The sequence below is a fragment of the Chinchilla lanigera genome, unplaced genomic scaffold (assembly GCF_000276665.1).
Source record: "Chinchilla lanigera isolate Chin_1 unplaced genomic scaffold, ChiLan1.0 scaffold00020, whole genome shotgun sequence".
In the NCBI taxonomy this organism is placed as follows: Eukaryota; Metazoa; Chordata; class Mammalia; order Rodentia; family Chinchillidae; genus Chinchilla; species Chinchilla lanigera.
Window position 1 is genome coordinate 23,375,735 of NW_004955421.1, and position 16,090 is coordinate 23,391,824.

At 39.8% G+C, this 16,090-nt stretch overlaps 1 pseudogene; it reads right to left on the reverse strand.

Annotated features, from left to right (window-relative positions):
- Positions 1 to 937: 937 nt before the first annotated feature.
- Positions 938 to 4,779, reverse strand: LOC102010496 (annotated as a pseudogene).
- Positions 4,780 to 16,090: the final 11,311 nt, after the last annotated feature.

A 16,090-nucleotide genomic window follows, 5' to 3' on the forward strand; every position in this document is an offset into this window, starting at 1 on the left:
GTATTTTGCCATCATTAAGTTTTTGCCTGGTTATCTTCAGGGAGTTTCCGTGAAGTAAAAGTTTCTGGACAGATTTTCAGAACCTTTTCTGCTTTTCTCTTCCTTTTCTCCTTTTTGTATAGTTTTATTCTCCACATCACCATTTGGCCACAGGGGAGTTAGAATCCTCTGGTATGGTTAGAAGTTTGCCTGTGTAACACGTGTAATCTTCTGTTCATGAACCTTTGTCCTTCGACCAGGCAGCTGAGGAGAGCTGTAAGGCTGACAGTCATTGCAAGTGACACGAGTGACCAAGCTCCATGACCATAAGCAGCAATGGCTACCATGAATCTTTCTGGGAGAAGGGGTGCCTCCTTCCACCAGATGTCCTGGTGAGATGGCCATTTTCTCTCCAACCTCTTACTGTTAGGTAGATCATGGGAGCTGATCCCTTCTCATGCTAAAAATGAGCAAGGCCAGGGCCTGCCCCAAGAGCAACCATGACTCTAGGTCTTGTCACCATCCTTGTCTTCAGGAGTCATTACAGGGCTGAACAATTGACTCGAGTCCCCTTGAGTTGGCTTGAGAGAAGCAAATCTTTAGATTAGCATGACATGTTATCAATCATTCTTCTCTCCCTTTCACATTTTGGCACAAATAGTATTTTACTACAGATAAAAGTATAACTTATAAATCTTTGCACAATGCAAGGGAAACATTCAGGAATCGTAAACACAACACTTTCAATATTAAAAATTTGAATTTACAGACACTATTTTTAGACGATGTGTTTATTATCACATTATCTTTAGTTCCTTATCCAGAGGGCAAAGGTTGTAAGCACACCCTACAAGTGTAGCAGAAGCACTCTGCATGCTGATATCCATGCTCTAGTCTGTGCAGAAATGTTTCAACTGGCTTCACAGAGTACTTGCAAGAGGAAAGAAGCAAGGCCTGGTCATTTGGTCGCCCTTCAGACCTCCCGTGATTCTTCACTGGGCTTCCATTGCTGCTTGCTTGTTATAGGCTTTTGAGGTACATTAGGATCCACAGTTTCCCAAGGTTCCGGATTTCTTTTTCAATCAAAGGAACTGATCATGTCAGAATTTTGCAAGGAGTACACAGCAAAGGACAAGGCTCCACCAACTGGGACAGTCACGACCACCGCCAAAGGAATGCGTTCCTCTGTTTTCATCAGTGTTTGGAAAATGCCCAGGATAACTTCAGTGTAAATGCCAGATCTGGATGGGGCTCACCTGAGGTGGAGCGCAGGCAGGGACGCCTCTTCTCTCCCCTTCCGGTTAGGGTGAATTTTTGTGAACCCTGAAGAATTTTCTCAGAGGGACGCTGTTTTGCAGAGTATATGTCACTTTCTCTCAACAACTTTTGAAACTGATCATTCCTGGAGTGTGAGAAAATTACAAGATTGTGGCAACTAGGATCCTTCAGGGGGCTTAAAAAACGTATTCAAATTGACCATTGTAAAAAACTTTGACTTGCCATTGTTCCCCAAGACAGTTATGTAACCATATTGGGGTTATACTTGTAGTCTACCTAAAAAGAGAACAATGTTTTATTGGCACTTTTTCTACCAGCTGTCAAGTAATAAAATGCATCTAAGTATTTTAATAAGCATACTAAAATCATAAACAAGCAGTAAATCCAGATCCTTCTCACAGACATTAAACATCTTGGTTTTTCCATGAATATACATTCTATTTTTGTCTTTATTATTACAGTTATTATCTGATAAATAATTTTACATTTTCCTCTTTCCTTCAAGGAAGTAGTTTCCAAGAAACTGCATCTTTCTTGATGCTTCCTATGTCTCTAGCATTTAGTACAGATCCTGAGACCAAGCTGCCTCTCGGGAGGACAACTGCCGGGTGCATGAGTCATTCTGAATTTGGAGGGACTGGTCAGGTTAGGGATGCACCTGGTACAAAAGTGTCCATGTGCTCTACGCAGAAATGGGAGGGAAGCACATGGCGATGATCTGAGTAGTGCAAGTGAGTGATGGCGAGCTGCACCTAGATCAAGATGGTGCCAGGCAGAGATGGCTCCATCATGGGCTCACACCTGCCTGACCATCGGGGCAACTTACTGCCACTGATTGCCACATTCACCATTCCACTGGAAAAATTCTTGCCTAGGAATTTCTTCCATTGCCTGGGAAATGCAAATGAAAATATACATAAGTGTTTCATTTTTTCTGGAGTTGTCAAGAAACAAAGAGTTCTGTATTATAGAATTTTCCAGATTACTGGAGTAGACCCATCTAAACAGCACAGCATTTGGGGATTTTACTCAGTATTCTGAGTTACCATTTTTGTTCCTTGAACTGTTATGCTGACATGTACTTAATCCTTTTTAAAGACTCAGGGTCACCCTGATTATTAGCTTTGCAGAACATTTATGGAACTGTCTGATGTGTGCAGTGTACTGTGTGGGGTTTGAAGAGCATCTTCATGCGGATCAGTGCTTTGTAATTTACCCCTTCCACCCTGTGCTTGAAGCTGGAAACAAGTGCAGAATGTAGCAGGGAATAAAGCCTCAGCAACATGTGACATTCACAACCCTTTAAGTTTTGATGTTTGTTTTATAGGTGGGGACCCCTTGCCAAATATCTTAGTTTTTGTTTATTTATTTATTTAATTGTTTGTATTTTTTATTTTAAAGAGAATAGTAAAAAAAGAACATTAGCAAAATACAAGCAAAACAAAGCAAGGACATTAAAAATGATGCGGGGTTTCAAACCAAATGATAGGGATTAACAGTGGTTGTTACATTACATATTGTTATCTTCAGTGAAGTTGTTCAGATTTCCAGATACAAGACTGGTAGAGTGATCAAACCATTAAAGAGAATAAGAACATTAAAGAGAATAATAATTTTAAAAAATTAGAGACAATACAGAGTTTCACTAGACAGGATGGTAGGAACTCACCAATGGTTGTTATATTGCATATTGTTGTCTTCACATCAGTTGCTCAGATTAGCAGATATAAGCATGCAAAATTGGTCAAAATATATTTTAAAAATTAAGCATTAATTGTTCCTTTCAACAAATCACTAGACATCAGCAGTACAGTTATCCCAGCTATCCTTCTATATACATATATAATATGTATGTATTGCCTTAGTACTTTTTTTCTTTTTCTTTTTTCCCTCATCCCAGTTGTTCCTTCTTTTGCCCCATTTCTTTCCCTTTCATATTATCAGTGGTACATTTTTATATGTTTGTATCAGTTCATATTAGCTAGACAGAACAATGGGCCTCATTTTGGCATATCTATACATACATATAACATACCTTGATCATGTTGTGTGAGCAGAGTCCAATTGTTTAGTATCTACTTCTGTGCATCATTGTCTTTAATCTTCATAATGATTTTCTAAGCTCAACTGGGGCTTGACATCTCTTCCCATTTCAAAGGAACAGAGACTACTTGGCAAACTCTGAATTTGTTTGGAGAAAGCACATCACTACAGCAGATATTGATGAAGCGTCTAGTTTTGTGCCAGATGCTCCTTTAGGAACTTTGTACCATCATTCATTTCAACATTTCTAGTATCAACGATTGTGCTCTAGTAATTCATGGCAAAACTGGATAATAAACATGGAAATTTTCTCCAAGTTCACTACATTGTATTACTTCTCTTCTATTTTTATTTTTATTTATTTATTTTTTTTGAGATAGGGTCTTGCTTTGTAGTGTAGGCTGGCCTTGAACTCACTTATGTAGCACAGGTTGAAGTCAAGCTCATGGTGATCCTCCTGCCTCAGCCTCCAGAGTGCTGGCATTAGCGTGTGCACCACCACTCCTGGCTGTTGTGTTACTTCTACAAAACAATACCCATAAAGAATTTGAGAAAGCATATTCATATACATGATCTCCTTTCACTATTATTGTCTTCTTCCTATCATACAAGGATGCCCTTAAATCTACAAACAAGTCTCTCTGGATGAATGTCTTTAGACAGTAGCCCACCGGGTCTCTTGATTTGCCTCTTATGTCTATAGTAGATAGCACTGGACCCATTAACGGGCTTAGAGTCTCACCCAGCAGCTACTTTAGGGTGAGATTTAACACAGCAAAACAAAAAACAAAAAACTTAAATCTATTTCCAAAATACTGATGAGCAGTCAGATTAGACTATAGCCTTCTAAGACCAAGAAAGTAGAAATTACATTGTGCACGAAAGGCATCACGGGTTATAATCACCTGTAAACAGTTTTGTGCCTTCCTTGGGCACTTGGAGGCTCATCCACGAGAGAGTGCATAAATCATTCACAAGTTACCTTAGTTGTGCTAAATGATTCCTCTTCTGTCCATAGACAGCATTTACCTTTCATCTAAATACAAGAAGGCTGATTTCCAGAATCCACCACAAAGTCAGATAAAAATCTAATTTACAAATTGGATTTACAGGTGATAATATAATTTACAAATCTTTACACATTTCAAGTAAAACATTCAGGCATCCTCAGCATAAAACTTCTGATATGTAAAATAAAATATAATAGTGGTTAATCAACAGGTGAATGGATGAATGAATGGATGAATGATATATCCCTAAATCACAGTCCGTAAAACCTAGGAAGACAATTCTGCAAGAGTCAAAATAGCCCCATATTCATCTGTGCACCCCAACACTTAGCACAACGTATATTCAAATTTTTTCTTGAAAAATAAATGATTAACAGCTAAATGCTGATTAAATCTCACAGGCTGGCATCGTAGGGGAGGGCATCCCTACGTACTGGACTCCGATGCGTTCGGCTCCAGGCTGTGTCATGACGGGGGGAGCGCAGTGTATTGGTTCCAGGTGGGACTGGGCTGAATGGCTAAGATCCCTATTTGAGTGGCTAAGAGCCCCACCTTACCGCCATTTGGCTTTGCTTTGTTTTTGCCTGTGTTGTTGGCATTTTGCAATTTTTTAATTCCCTATAAAATAAAAAAATAATTTACAGAAATTGTTCACAAGCAGGGAGTCTCACTTCAGAGACATTACGTGCTATAAATAGAACTTCCATACTTTTGAGGTGGAAATGGTTAAATTGACCATTTTATTTCATTTTATTTCCTACATTAAATTTTATTTCCTACATTGAAACTCCGAAGTATTTAAGTCACACTTAAATGTACGAGAAGGTGCATGTTAGCTACTGACAACCAAGAACAAGAAAAATCAGCAGCACTGTACTGGCCTTGTCCAGGACTCAGTCTTTGCTGAGCCTTCCAGAATCTGTCGGGTACGAAATTTACCCTGTGATACAGTCACATGGTAAATGTGTCTTATGACTTTGGGACCAACCAAAGCCCACAGTTGCCAAGAACGGCCCTACCCTAAGATAACCCCAAAGAAGCAGACTGCTGAATGTCTGGGCTCCTATGATTCTGAGAAAAGCATGGGGGAAGATGACCACGATCTTCACTGAACGGCACCCACCAGGCACTGCCTCATCCTATCTTGCCCACCTTGGTAAAGAACCCACTGGTTACTGAGAAGATTGATGCAGAACCAAGGGTTAAATTAACACCAAGATCTGGTCACTTTCCCAGGCTTGTTAGTCATTTATGTATGGAGAAGACAACAGGAAAATGAAAAGGAGCAGAGAAAGATGCTACTTTGATCTCTTCACATTGTGAATGACTTCTTAGTGTGAGAAGTTAAAGATCAGTCTTAGTTTTTAAAACATTTTAATCCCATAATGGTAAATACTTTTTCACTGAAGGACTCTGGACCATTATAGGAAACCAGAGTCCTGCCAGGCAACTCATGCTATCTCTGATTTTTAAGTTTATAGATTGGTACAGGAAATAGATAGGAATATGATTTGGAATTGCTAGTTTGTTTAGGTGTATCTTATTTGCAGAGGGTAATAAATTGACTGTTCTTTAAGTGAACAGTAAAAAGCAGTTAATGATTCAATAGCTTTAAATTAAAAGATTTATTGGAAAGTTGGCAAGGTCACAATAAATTTTAGTCTTCTGTTACACAATAGTTGGCACCTACATGCCGCGCCAAATCCAGAATCCAGTCCATGAAAAAGGGAGCCTCTGTCCTTTGTACTTGACTTTGACCCTCAGTACGCAGAGTATGGAGGTCATGAAAAAGATCTGAGGCAACACTTGAGAAAGGACATTGAAGAGGGAGAGAAGACCTTTTCTGTCACTCCCAAGACACCAGAACAAAGCCCATGGCATGCTGTTGAAAGGGAACAAGGGCATCAATTACTTCTCTTTAATGACAGGATGAGTTATCATTTCAAAGATCAGCACACAAGTAGACTTTTAAGTTTTGTTTCTGACCTGTGCGGTTGACCCATCTCCCCGAGAGCTCACCTCTCTGGCTGGCACACCAGGGAAGTGAGCATCATTCTCAAGGATGCTGCGAAGACTGAGGCTCCAAAATCCTCCAAGACCTGAGCATCTGCCAGGAACCAGAGAGACTTGGGATGTGGGACCATGTAGACCACGTCATGAATGACCAGACATGTTATAATGCTGGAACATTATTCTAGTGTCACACACCAAGAGTTTCATATATGACTGTCTGGGTCTTTTGTTATTAGAAAAAAAGTTTCTCAAAAATAGCTAAAAGGGGTGTGATTATAATTGGAATGGCATACATTTCAAGAATAACTAGAAAAAGGCTTTTTTGGCTCTTTTAGACATGCCTTGTAGATTTTCCTAAGGTAAGAAGCTTGCATCCTATGGCTAGGGGAAATATGTGGTAATATCATGCTTTCCCTTCTGCAGAGAAAGGCAAGGTCAAGTATCACTGAAGTGACTTAGGTTCAGGGAATCTCTGTTCTATACAGTGACCATTCCATTCCTTCTACAGAAATCGAGGAAATGAGGAGGACATTACCCAAAGCAATACTTTTGATGTAATGCTTTTAGAGATCAAAGATACCCAGTGGTTACACTGCTCTGGGGTATTGTTGCTTTTAAAATCTCATGTATTGATTTTTATTGATTAGCAATAGCTTCCTGGAGCACTCTGGGAAGAGGAATTCTGAGGCACGCCGGAGGTTCTCAATAAAGGTTCGGTGAATGTTGCGTGAGTGGGTGCCTTGGGTAGAGGCGGAAGAACTGGAGCCACACGCGTCACAAGTTTGCTTTGTTGCTGTGAGGTGGGTCCAAGGGACAGCACCGAAGAAGAGGGCAGGAATAAGGAAGAACGTAGGGTGTGGCTGCCCGTTAGAGGAAAGGAAAGATGTGACTCATCTTGTGTAAGCTAAAATTTCTGTTCCTTCTTCTTCCCAAAACAAAGACACATGCTGAGACAGCTGAGCAACAAGTGAAATCTGAACAGACTTCAGTATACACTTGAGTGATCTAATAAAGAGCACAACATTAATCTGTCCATGTGTGTCTACACTTTTAAAAATGATACATGTTCTTCAATCCTATTCTTCCCCACAAATCTATTTCTACCAATTTAATCCAGGGGAAAAGTGAATGATGTGAGCAAAGCCTTGGCCATGCTGGTATATATAGAGGAATTTCTTTCTTATAAAGAAAAGAAACCCATGCAAACTCATTCCGTTTCTAAAAGAAGTTAGAACCTCTCTACTTTGGCAGTACTGACATTAGAGGCTGGATAATTCCTTTTTGGAGGCAAGAGGGAGGAGCTGGTCCTCTGCATTGTGGGAGATTTATCAGCACTCTGGGATTTAGTGACTACATGAAAGTAGCAGTTCCTCACCAGTTTGCAACAACCAAAAATATTTTTAGATACTGCCAAATATCTCCTAGAAGAAGGGGAGCCAAAATTGCTCCCAGGTAAGAATCAGTGGTGTAAGGGGTAAAGACAGCGTATGAGATTCGGAAAAGCTGGTAACTAGGACTCAGAGCCAAAGAGCCTGGGCATCTTGGGGACAGTCAACCTTCCTACACTGTCTCTTTCTCTCTTGACCCTGTTTGTCCTCTAGATCCACTCTGCTTTCTCTCTAAGTGTCTTCTTCGTAATTGCAACATGTATAGAGTAATAACGGGCACTTCACACGGAATGTACATGACCTTTTGTTTCAATTATCCATCCCTGACTGGCAACTTATTTCTGTTTCTTATTTTAAGTTAAGGAAAGACATAGCTATCTTATTGGCTTAGCTTATCAGGAAGAGCAGGGTCAAAGGCCTTTGGCGATGAGCTGCTTAAGGATGGGCTCTAGCCTGCTCAGGGTCAGGGGTCCACCTCAAGCCCGGTTAGGTGTGACTAGAGGAGTGCAGGGCTTTTCAAAAAGGTAATGCCACGTTACTAATTGCACACACTCTTCCCCGTCTTTCCATACCTGGAGGTTTTTCATTGGAATGCAGACACTGACTTTATCTTTTTCAAAGTTTTATTCTGGACAACTGTATTACTTAAAAATAATGTGATCTTTTTGCCCCAGGCTATATACTCTAGTCCCATCTGGAAGCCAGGTCTTGGGCTGATTATTGTCTTGTTTGAGGCAAACCCCTCCGGGGCACTCAAACCGGTGTCATGTGAGTCATGGGATTTCCTTTCTGCCTGCGGGGAAGATACTCTTCCTGGCCTCGTGTGAGCTGCAGCGCCTTCCCTCTGTCCTTGCACATGGTTTTGTCTCTGGACTGGGACAGTGTCCTCACTCGCATCCTTTGGTCAGTACTCTGTTGAGTACTCAGGGCATCTCTACAGATCTCCACCCTCTCCCTGTATAACATTTTCCTTTCCAGTCCTCTGCCGCAGGAACTTCTGCACTGTAGCCTCCCTGGACTTTGATTCTCCCCGCTGGGGAGCCTGCCAAATTCTGCCTGGGTTTCCCTCTCTTTCCGTAGTCTCGCAACCTCTCAAAGCCCCCAGGTGAGGCCAGCTCTTTGTCTACCGGATGTCTCATGGCTGAGAACACATTATTTTATAGATTTTGTTTGCCCTTTAATTTTTTAAAGATACAAATTCAACCTGTATGCTCTTATTTCATCCTGTCTAGAAGCAAAGTTCCATGATGAGTTTTGCATAATGAAAAACTAGAAACATCTAGTACTTCTCAGAAAAAGGCTGTCTATACATACTGCATTTTTAGAATCAAGTGCCATTTGGTGAATTTCAATGACTCTATAGGTGATTCTTTATTTAAATGTAAATATGTTCCCAATCTATCAGTGAGAAAGTGAAAAATAAGCGTATGCAATCTTTGATTCTATTTTGAATATACCTATACATATATTCAGATGAATATAAATATATTATATATACTTACATATGTAACCCTAACATGTACATGTACATTTATACTTACTCTTAGCTATCTTTTTTCTCTATATATGAAATTATACATATATGTCATAATTCCTACTGAAATGCTTTCTAGAATTAATGTGTTTTTCCTTCCTCTAATCTCCATTTTTCAATTTTATACAATAAACAGATATTATTTCATAAAAGTAAAATTTATAAACATTGGTTTAAATTCACTGTTAGTTGATATTCAGTGTTTAATAAAAATCAAGAAAAAATTCATTTTTCTTGTGCTTACTTAATAAATTAAGTAAATTTACAAAAAGAGTTTCTAAATCAAAACAATTAAAAATTAAACTAGGTTTGCTAATAATTAAAGCTTTACTAAACTACTACTACATTCCTAATATTTTGAAAATAATGTTTCCTTTCTATGTGACTATGTATTTTAGTTATTCACTATCATGAGCTAATAAATTATTAAATATTCACTATGAAAATGTTTAAGGTTTTTTCTGCTTATTTTCATTAAACTGAAATATATGAATGAAGAACAAATGTAAGAGAAAATATAGTGTTGCTATTTAGATCCAGACCAAACAAGGTGGCAATAATGGAAGGGAAGATTGAGACCAAAATAGGTAGAAGGTAGAGCGTATGGCCGTTGTGTGGCTTTCAGAGAAGACCACTTGGCACTCCACAAGGGCAGGCCCCTTCCAGGTCTCTTTGCTCAGCAACCAGGGCTGATATTTTATGACATATAATGAAAGAACTCACTCCTTCATTCCCATTTGCAATTCCAGCAATTCTGTCTTTTCATCACTTCTCAAACTGGTAGAAAGATGTGTGGAGTATGTGCATGAATAACATACATGCACACATAGATGCACACACATGCATGTGCATTATATATCCTTATATGCATCCAAAATGCACTTACACATATACACACATTGCACATACACAATGTATAAATAACCCCACACACATGAACTTATATACATACATATCATTTACACATTCCATACACCACACACAAAAATTTGCAGCATGTACAGAAGCACACATACACACATATAACCACCTCATTTATCCACATATATACACAATTACATACCCCACTCAAATACACAATGCACAGAGATACACATACATACAAGAATGTGCATATATATATGTATAAAAACATAGACACACTACACATGCACACACAAACCACCTAGACACATACACATTCATGCACAAGCATATACACAAGAAGACACATGCATGCAAACACATACAAAAAGCATTGCATCCAGAGACTAGAAGCCCCTGTCTGTGCTCTGGTGGTGAACTTGATGAGGGCTGTGTCTATGTACTTCTCACTTGGAGAGCATCACCTGAGTGGTCATCTTACAGGTGTCCCCCAGTGGCATACTCCAGTGCTGCAGAAGATAAATAACCAAACGGACTTATGGTAGAGCAGATTTTGCAGGCCTGTGACCTGAACTTGCATGAGAGTGACTTGGAGGAGGCAGGCTTGGATTTGGAGCATTCTTCTATCTGCAAGGTCATCATTTCTTCTCTCTACTAAATTAATCATCTCCCATGTCAAAGGCCATAAGTGGCCAAAATATCCATCATAAAATACAAATTTGTTGATTATTGCTTCCCACCATGGATTTAACAAAGAAATATAGGAAATTGTTTCACCTAATGAGGAGGTAAGCCTACTTCACAAGAGACAGATGAGAATATTGAAACAGGTGCACAAGCAAGCCACGGGATGGTGCTGTGCAAAACCCTGGTGCTGTGCATGAGAGCTTGCTAAGACAGTTCCTAGGAAGAAAGGCAGGCAGAGGAATGGGGCTCCTTCTGAATGGTGGTAGCCTTGAGCAGCCTTTGAGATAAATTTCAGATCTTTTAAAAAGCATAATTCCATGGCAAAAAACTTTAAAAGTTCAAAGGGGAAAAAAGTAACTTTATCTTGTCATTTTCTATGTTCACTGTCTTTTTATTGGAAACAGTACAAAGGGAATATCTTGGTTACTTATCTCTCATTGCTAGGACAAAATACCTGACACCAAGAATTAAGGAAGGAAAGGTTTATTTAGCTTACAGTTCAGGGAGGTTTCAGTCTATACTTGGCTGGCTCCAAGGCAGAGTGGCACATGGCAGAGGGCAAGAGTTCATGGCGGCAGAAAAACAACCAGAGCAAGAGGGAGGAGTTGCAGCTGGAACAGCAAGGCTTACACTGTGTGCAAAGTACCTGCCCCAGGGCAAGTGTAGCACTCACATCCATAGTTCCAGCACAGGACCATGGATCAATCACAAGCTCTAGAAGCCGCCCCATGGCTGCATGTGGCTTTAGGTGGACATCCAGACACAAACCACGACAGGGAGAAACACCCAAATGTGCATCTAGAGCAAAGGGACAAACAAATGAAGAGCATCGGTGCACAATGAGATATTACCTCCTTAACACTAAAGAGGGACAATCTGTTGATAGATACATTAAGCAATAGGGATTAACCTCAGAAACATTAAGCTGAATGAAAGAAACCAGATACAGAAAAGTTCAAGATCATGGACAGTCATTCTATGGGAATAAGAATCAAGATACCAGCTGCCACTGACGAAGGAGGCCCATAGGTATTGGGACAGCAAGGACTGATGCTTTATATCTTGCCTGGGGCACTGGGCACATAGCTATATACAATTATCAAAAAATGCAATTATATACTTAAAAGCTGGCATTTTACTATATATAAGAGCACCAAAAATATTTTTTTTCTATTTCCCTCAAATCTTATTACTCCATTTTTTGTGTATGTGTTTCACTAGGATATATGTTTTTGTACTTTCTGCACTGTCCCTGCATGCTGATAATTCCAATGTGCAGAACAGACTAGGGGATGTGAAAGACAATCACATGTTTGATTCCTATGTTCAGGGTCTCTGAGTTGAAATAACTCACTTTGTGCTTTAACACAGGATGGTGGAAGAATTACAAATGGAAAAAGATTCAAAATTATGCGACTATAGAGTTCCTAAAGCAACAGTGTGAGACTAGAGGGAAAATCAATACTCCAATAGATTTATATTTTTCTTCAATAAATAGAGACCACTTTGGAAAATAATGTCTTCAACCCCACCCTCATTATCCAGGGATAAAGTGCCTCAACTATATTCTTGAATAAATAAAGTAGTCTGTGGAAAATAATGAATACTGGCTAACAGTTAGTTATTGATTGCTGAGCCAAGTTGTTTACACATATTCACAAATTCATTCCCACAACATTCTCTCAGGTAGATAATATACTACTGTCTGTCTTCTCAGCACACGGAAAGGTTGGGTAACTTGCCTGGTGTCACACAGGTAGCAAGAAAAGGAGCCAGGATCAAGGTACTCACTGGAGCAAGGACCAGGAAATGGGAAGAGAGGATAGAGATAGGAGACAAAATTAAAGAAGAAAGGAAAGGCTGTATTGATGCAGAGGGTATTTCAAAGGGACATTAGGCTTTAGCAAACAAATCCTCACAGAGAGTGGAACTGAGACCCATACATTTAAATGACTTCCCAAGCCATTCATCTAATTAGGCACAATGCTGGAACAAGACCCTATATTTTAAAAACTCCATCTCAGGGCTTTGCTACTACATTAAAAAACAAAAACAAAAACAAACAAAAAAAAACTAATAGAATTTCTTTTCACATAGCATTCATTTTTTCAAATTTATCCCCAAGGGGATTGTTATACTCATGGAGTTATAAACTGTAGGTGCTGGAAATGACCCAGAGTTACCGTTGCCTAGGTCCCAAATTTAAGCAGCACCCCACTTAAGGCATCCCACCTAGATGATAATCTTTCCCATTTTTTAAAGCCTTCCAGATGTATCTCAACTGGATTTCTTAATTTATTTGCCAGAGCAAAAGAGTTGAATTTGGAAAATAGCCTAATATGCATATGCTATTAATGGTATCCCAGGAGATAGACCAGTCCAAGCTCTGAACATCCAAAGCATTTTAATTCAGGATGTGGTGCACGGATGCCCTAGGGATTATTTTCATCAGCATCAACTCTATGAATATGAATTATCTTTCATGCCAGCCTTTTTTATTGAGAAAGAAATCAACACAAGATTTAACAGGGAACAAGCATCAGAATTTAGGAAGCATAAAAGAACACTGGAATGAAGACGAACAAATACTTCCTTCTTAACCCCTCCAAAAAACTTTAATAAGCATTTCATTATTTCTTTTTTCCTTCCCTTACCATAATTACTAAAAAATGTTCCGTCCACAAGCTGATGTCTTTGAGACTCCCTCCAAAATCAAGTCCCAGACGGGTGACCCTTCCTGAGTGTCCAGTTGGTTCCAGTTCCGCAGCTGTCTTTACAGAGATGGAAAGATGCCTGTCAGTGCTGGGACACCCAAGGAGCAAGTCAGTGAAGGAGCAATTGCCGTACCTTGTCCAGAAACCAGGAATTGGCTCCTTCTCCACACTTGAAAAACTGTTGCGTGTGCCATGGCTGAGATAACGCATTCCAAGGAGAACCAGTCTACCACTTACATTTAGAAAGTGCCACATATGAAAACAGAGGATGACACTAGACAGAGTGATAGATTGCTCCTAGAGTATTGCGCAAAATAGTCCATGGCAGATTAAAGCCCGAGCACACCTCCTTTTTGCATGGAAATGTTCCAGCCTCTTGTGCATTTTTAATCAGGGAACAGTCTGACTCTATTAGGAAAAGGTATTCAAGACCAGGGGGGAAAAAGACCAGATACAATGTGCATGACATTTGGAGGCAACTTGCCTGCTTATCAGATCAGGAAAATTACCTCTAGCAACAATGCAGCTATAGAGTATTCTCACATTCGCATGGACCGGCTCTCTGAATGCCCACTCCCAAACTCAGATGGAGAGCACATTTCCTTGGAGCCAGCACACGAGGCAGTGTGCAGGATGAGGAGCTCCCTAGTTCTGACCCGTGTCTCTTCTCAGGCTTGGGCGAATCAGGGAAGTGTCCAGAGTGCTCCCAAGGGCATTATTTGACTCCCCAGTGGCTCCTATCTTCTCTGGGATCCCATTTCATTCAGATCTCCCCAACGTTCACTTACTCTCTCAGCCAGCACTCTAATTCCACAGCTCTCTCCCATTCTGGGACGAACCTCAGGATTGCTTTCCAGGCAGAGAATAGAGACGATCTTCAGGGATTGCTTCCTTCCCAGTATTCTGTCTCCAAAGCCTGAAATCCAACAGATATTTGAAAACATCCATTAAAATCTATTATTAGATCTCTGCCTCTAACAGAGAGATATTTGTGACAGACTAACCCTGATGCTATGAACTAGGTAAACCAGATAAAATTTAAAACTCATCTGTTTTTAAAGGCACCAAAGACCTGCTTAGGCAATGCAAAGTAGGGGGATTAATATTCAGGAAGATGTGAGAATCTGTAACAGCCTTGCCTCTTATAGCACTGTCTGGAGCAAACAGTGCAGCATTCAGGCTGTTTCTGAACCTCTTCTCAGGGACAAGAAGACCAGTGAAGCTCCAAGAAGTCCAGCCAGGTTGCATACAAAACGGGCCCTCCAACACAGGACCGTATCCATCTGTCCAACACATTTACTAAATTCCCAAACTGCACCGAGGAGGAAAAGGAAAAGCTAAGCCAAAAATATCTGAAAACCTAGGTGGAGTTTTCCTTAGTCTGGAGATGCCACAGAGGGAGACTAAGGTGAAAATTCAGTATCCAGTGAAGGTTGCTGCCCTGGGACACAGCTGGCTCTGTCCAAGCTCTGGGGCACTGTGTGAGTAAGAGGCGAGACAAGAGGAGGCTCCTGCACACTAGAAATTAAAGGTCACACAGTGAGTCTTCCCGTGAGAAGCTGAAAGAAGTAAGGAGGCTGCTCTTTGTCACTCTGTCCAACACTGTCTGCAGAGTCCAGTCTAGTGCAATACTATAAGAAAACACAAAAATGCAGGATAACATGAAAGAAAGAAATAAAACTGCCATTATATATAGATGAATTGATTCTATATGGGGAAAATCCCAAAGATTCTCCAAGCAGCTTAAATTTAATACACTTATTACTACAGTATACATAGCCGATCAGCACAAAAAATCAACTCTAAATCTGCAGATTTGTAACAAAATGAAAATAAAATGTACTTTTATGTGATTTACAATATCACCAAGCACATTAAATTCTTAAGAACAAATATTTAAAAGATCTGTGAAACTTAGATTCTGAAATCATGAAGCACTTGGGGGAGAAGTTAAAGACCTAAGTAAGGACAGAGTGTACGTGAAACTCATAAATTAAAACAGTGTCAGTTCTTATACTCATCTCTAGGCTTATGTGATTGACACCATGAGATTATATTTGTAAACTGATTAATCTGTAAACTGATTAATTGGTTATAAAATTTATATGAGAATGTGAAGGGATAGCAATACCCAAAGAAATTTTGAGGAAGAAAAATGAAGGACAGTGAGGTTGCATGGCAAAAATATTTGAGCTAAATCTTTGGGAGCATTGATTGTAATTATATGGGATCCTTTTTTGCAAATTAGAACTATGTCTACTTTGTTGGGAGAGTCATAACACCAATTATAATGTCTGTCTGACAGCATATATTCAATGAACATTTATTAAATATGCATGTGTGGGGAGAGATGCAGGCTAGAAGGACAGCAAAACCAGAGATACAGAAGCATGGAGAATGCATTACAATGTGTCCTCTAAAGTGAGTTAAGTCTGTATGTACTGCAGAAGAAAAGGAAGTTGGAAAATTACAATAGAGCCAAATTGTACAAGAGTCCAAATCCTGAGCTTAGAGGGCTTAGGCTTTACTCCTTAGGCATCTAGCATTCTACAAAAATGCAAATGCTTGATAGGTTGGAAA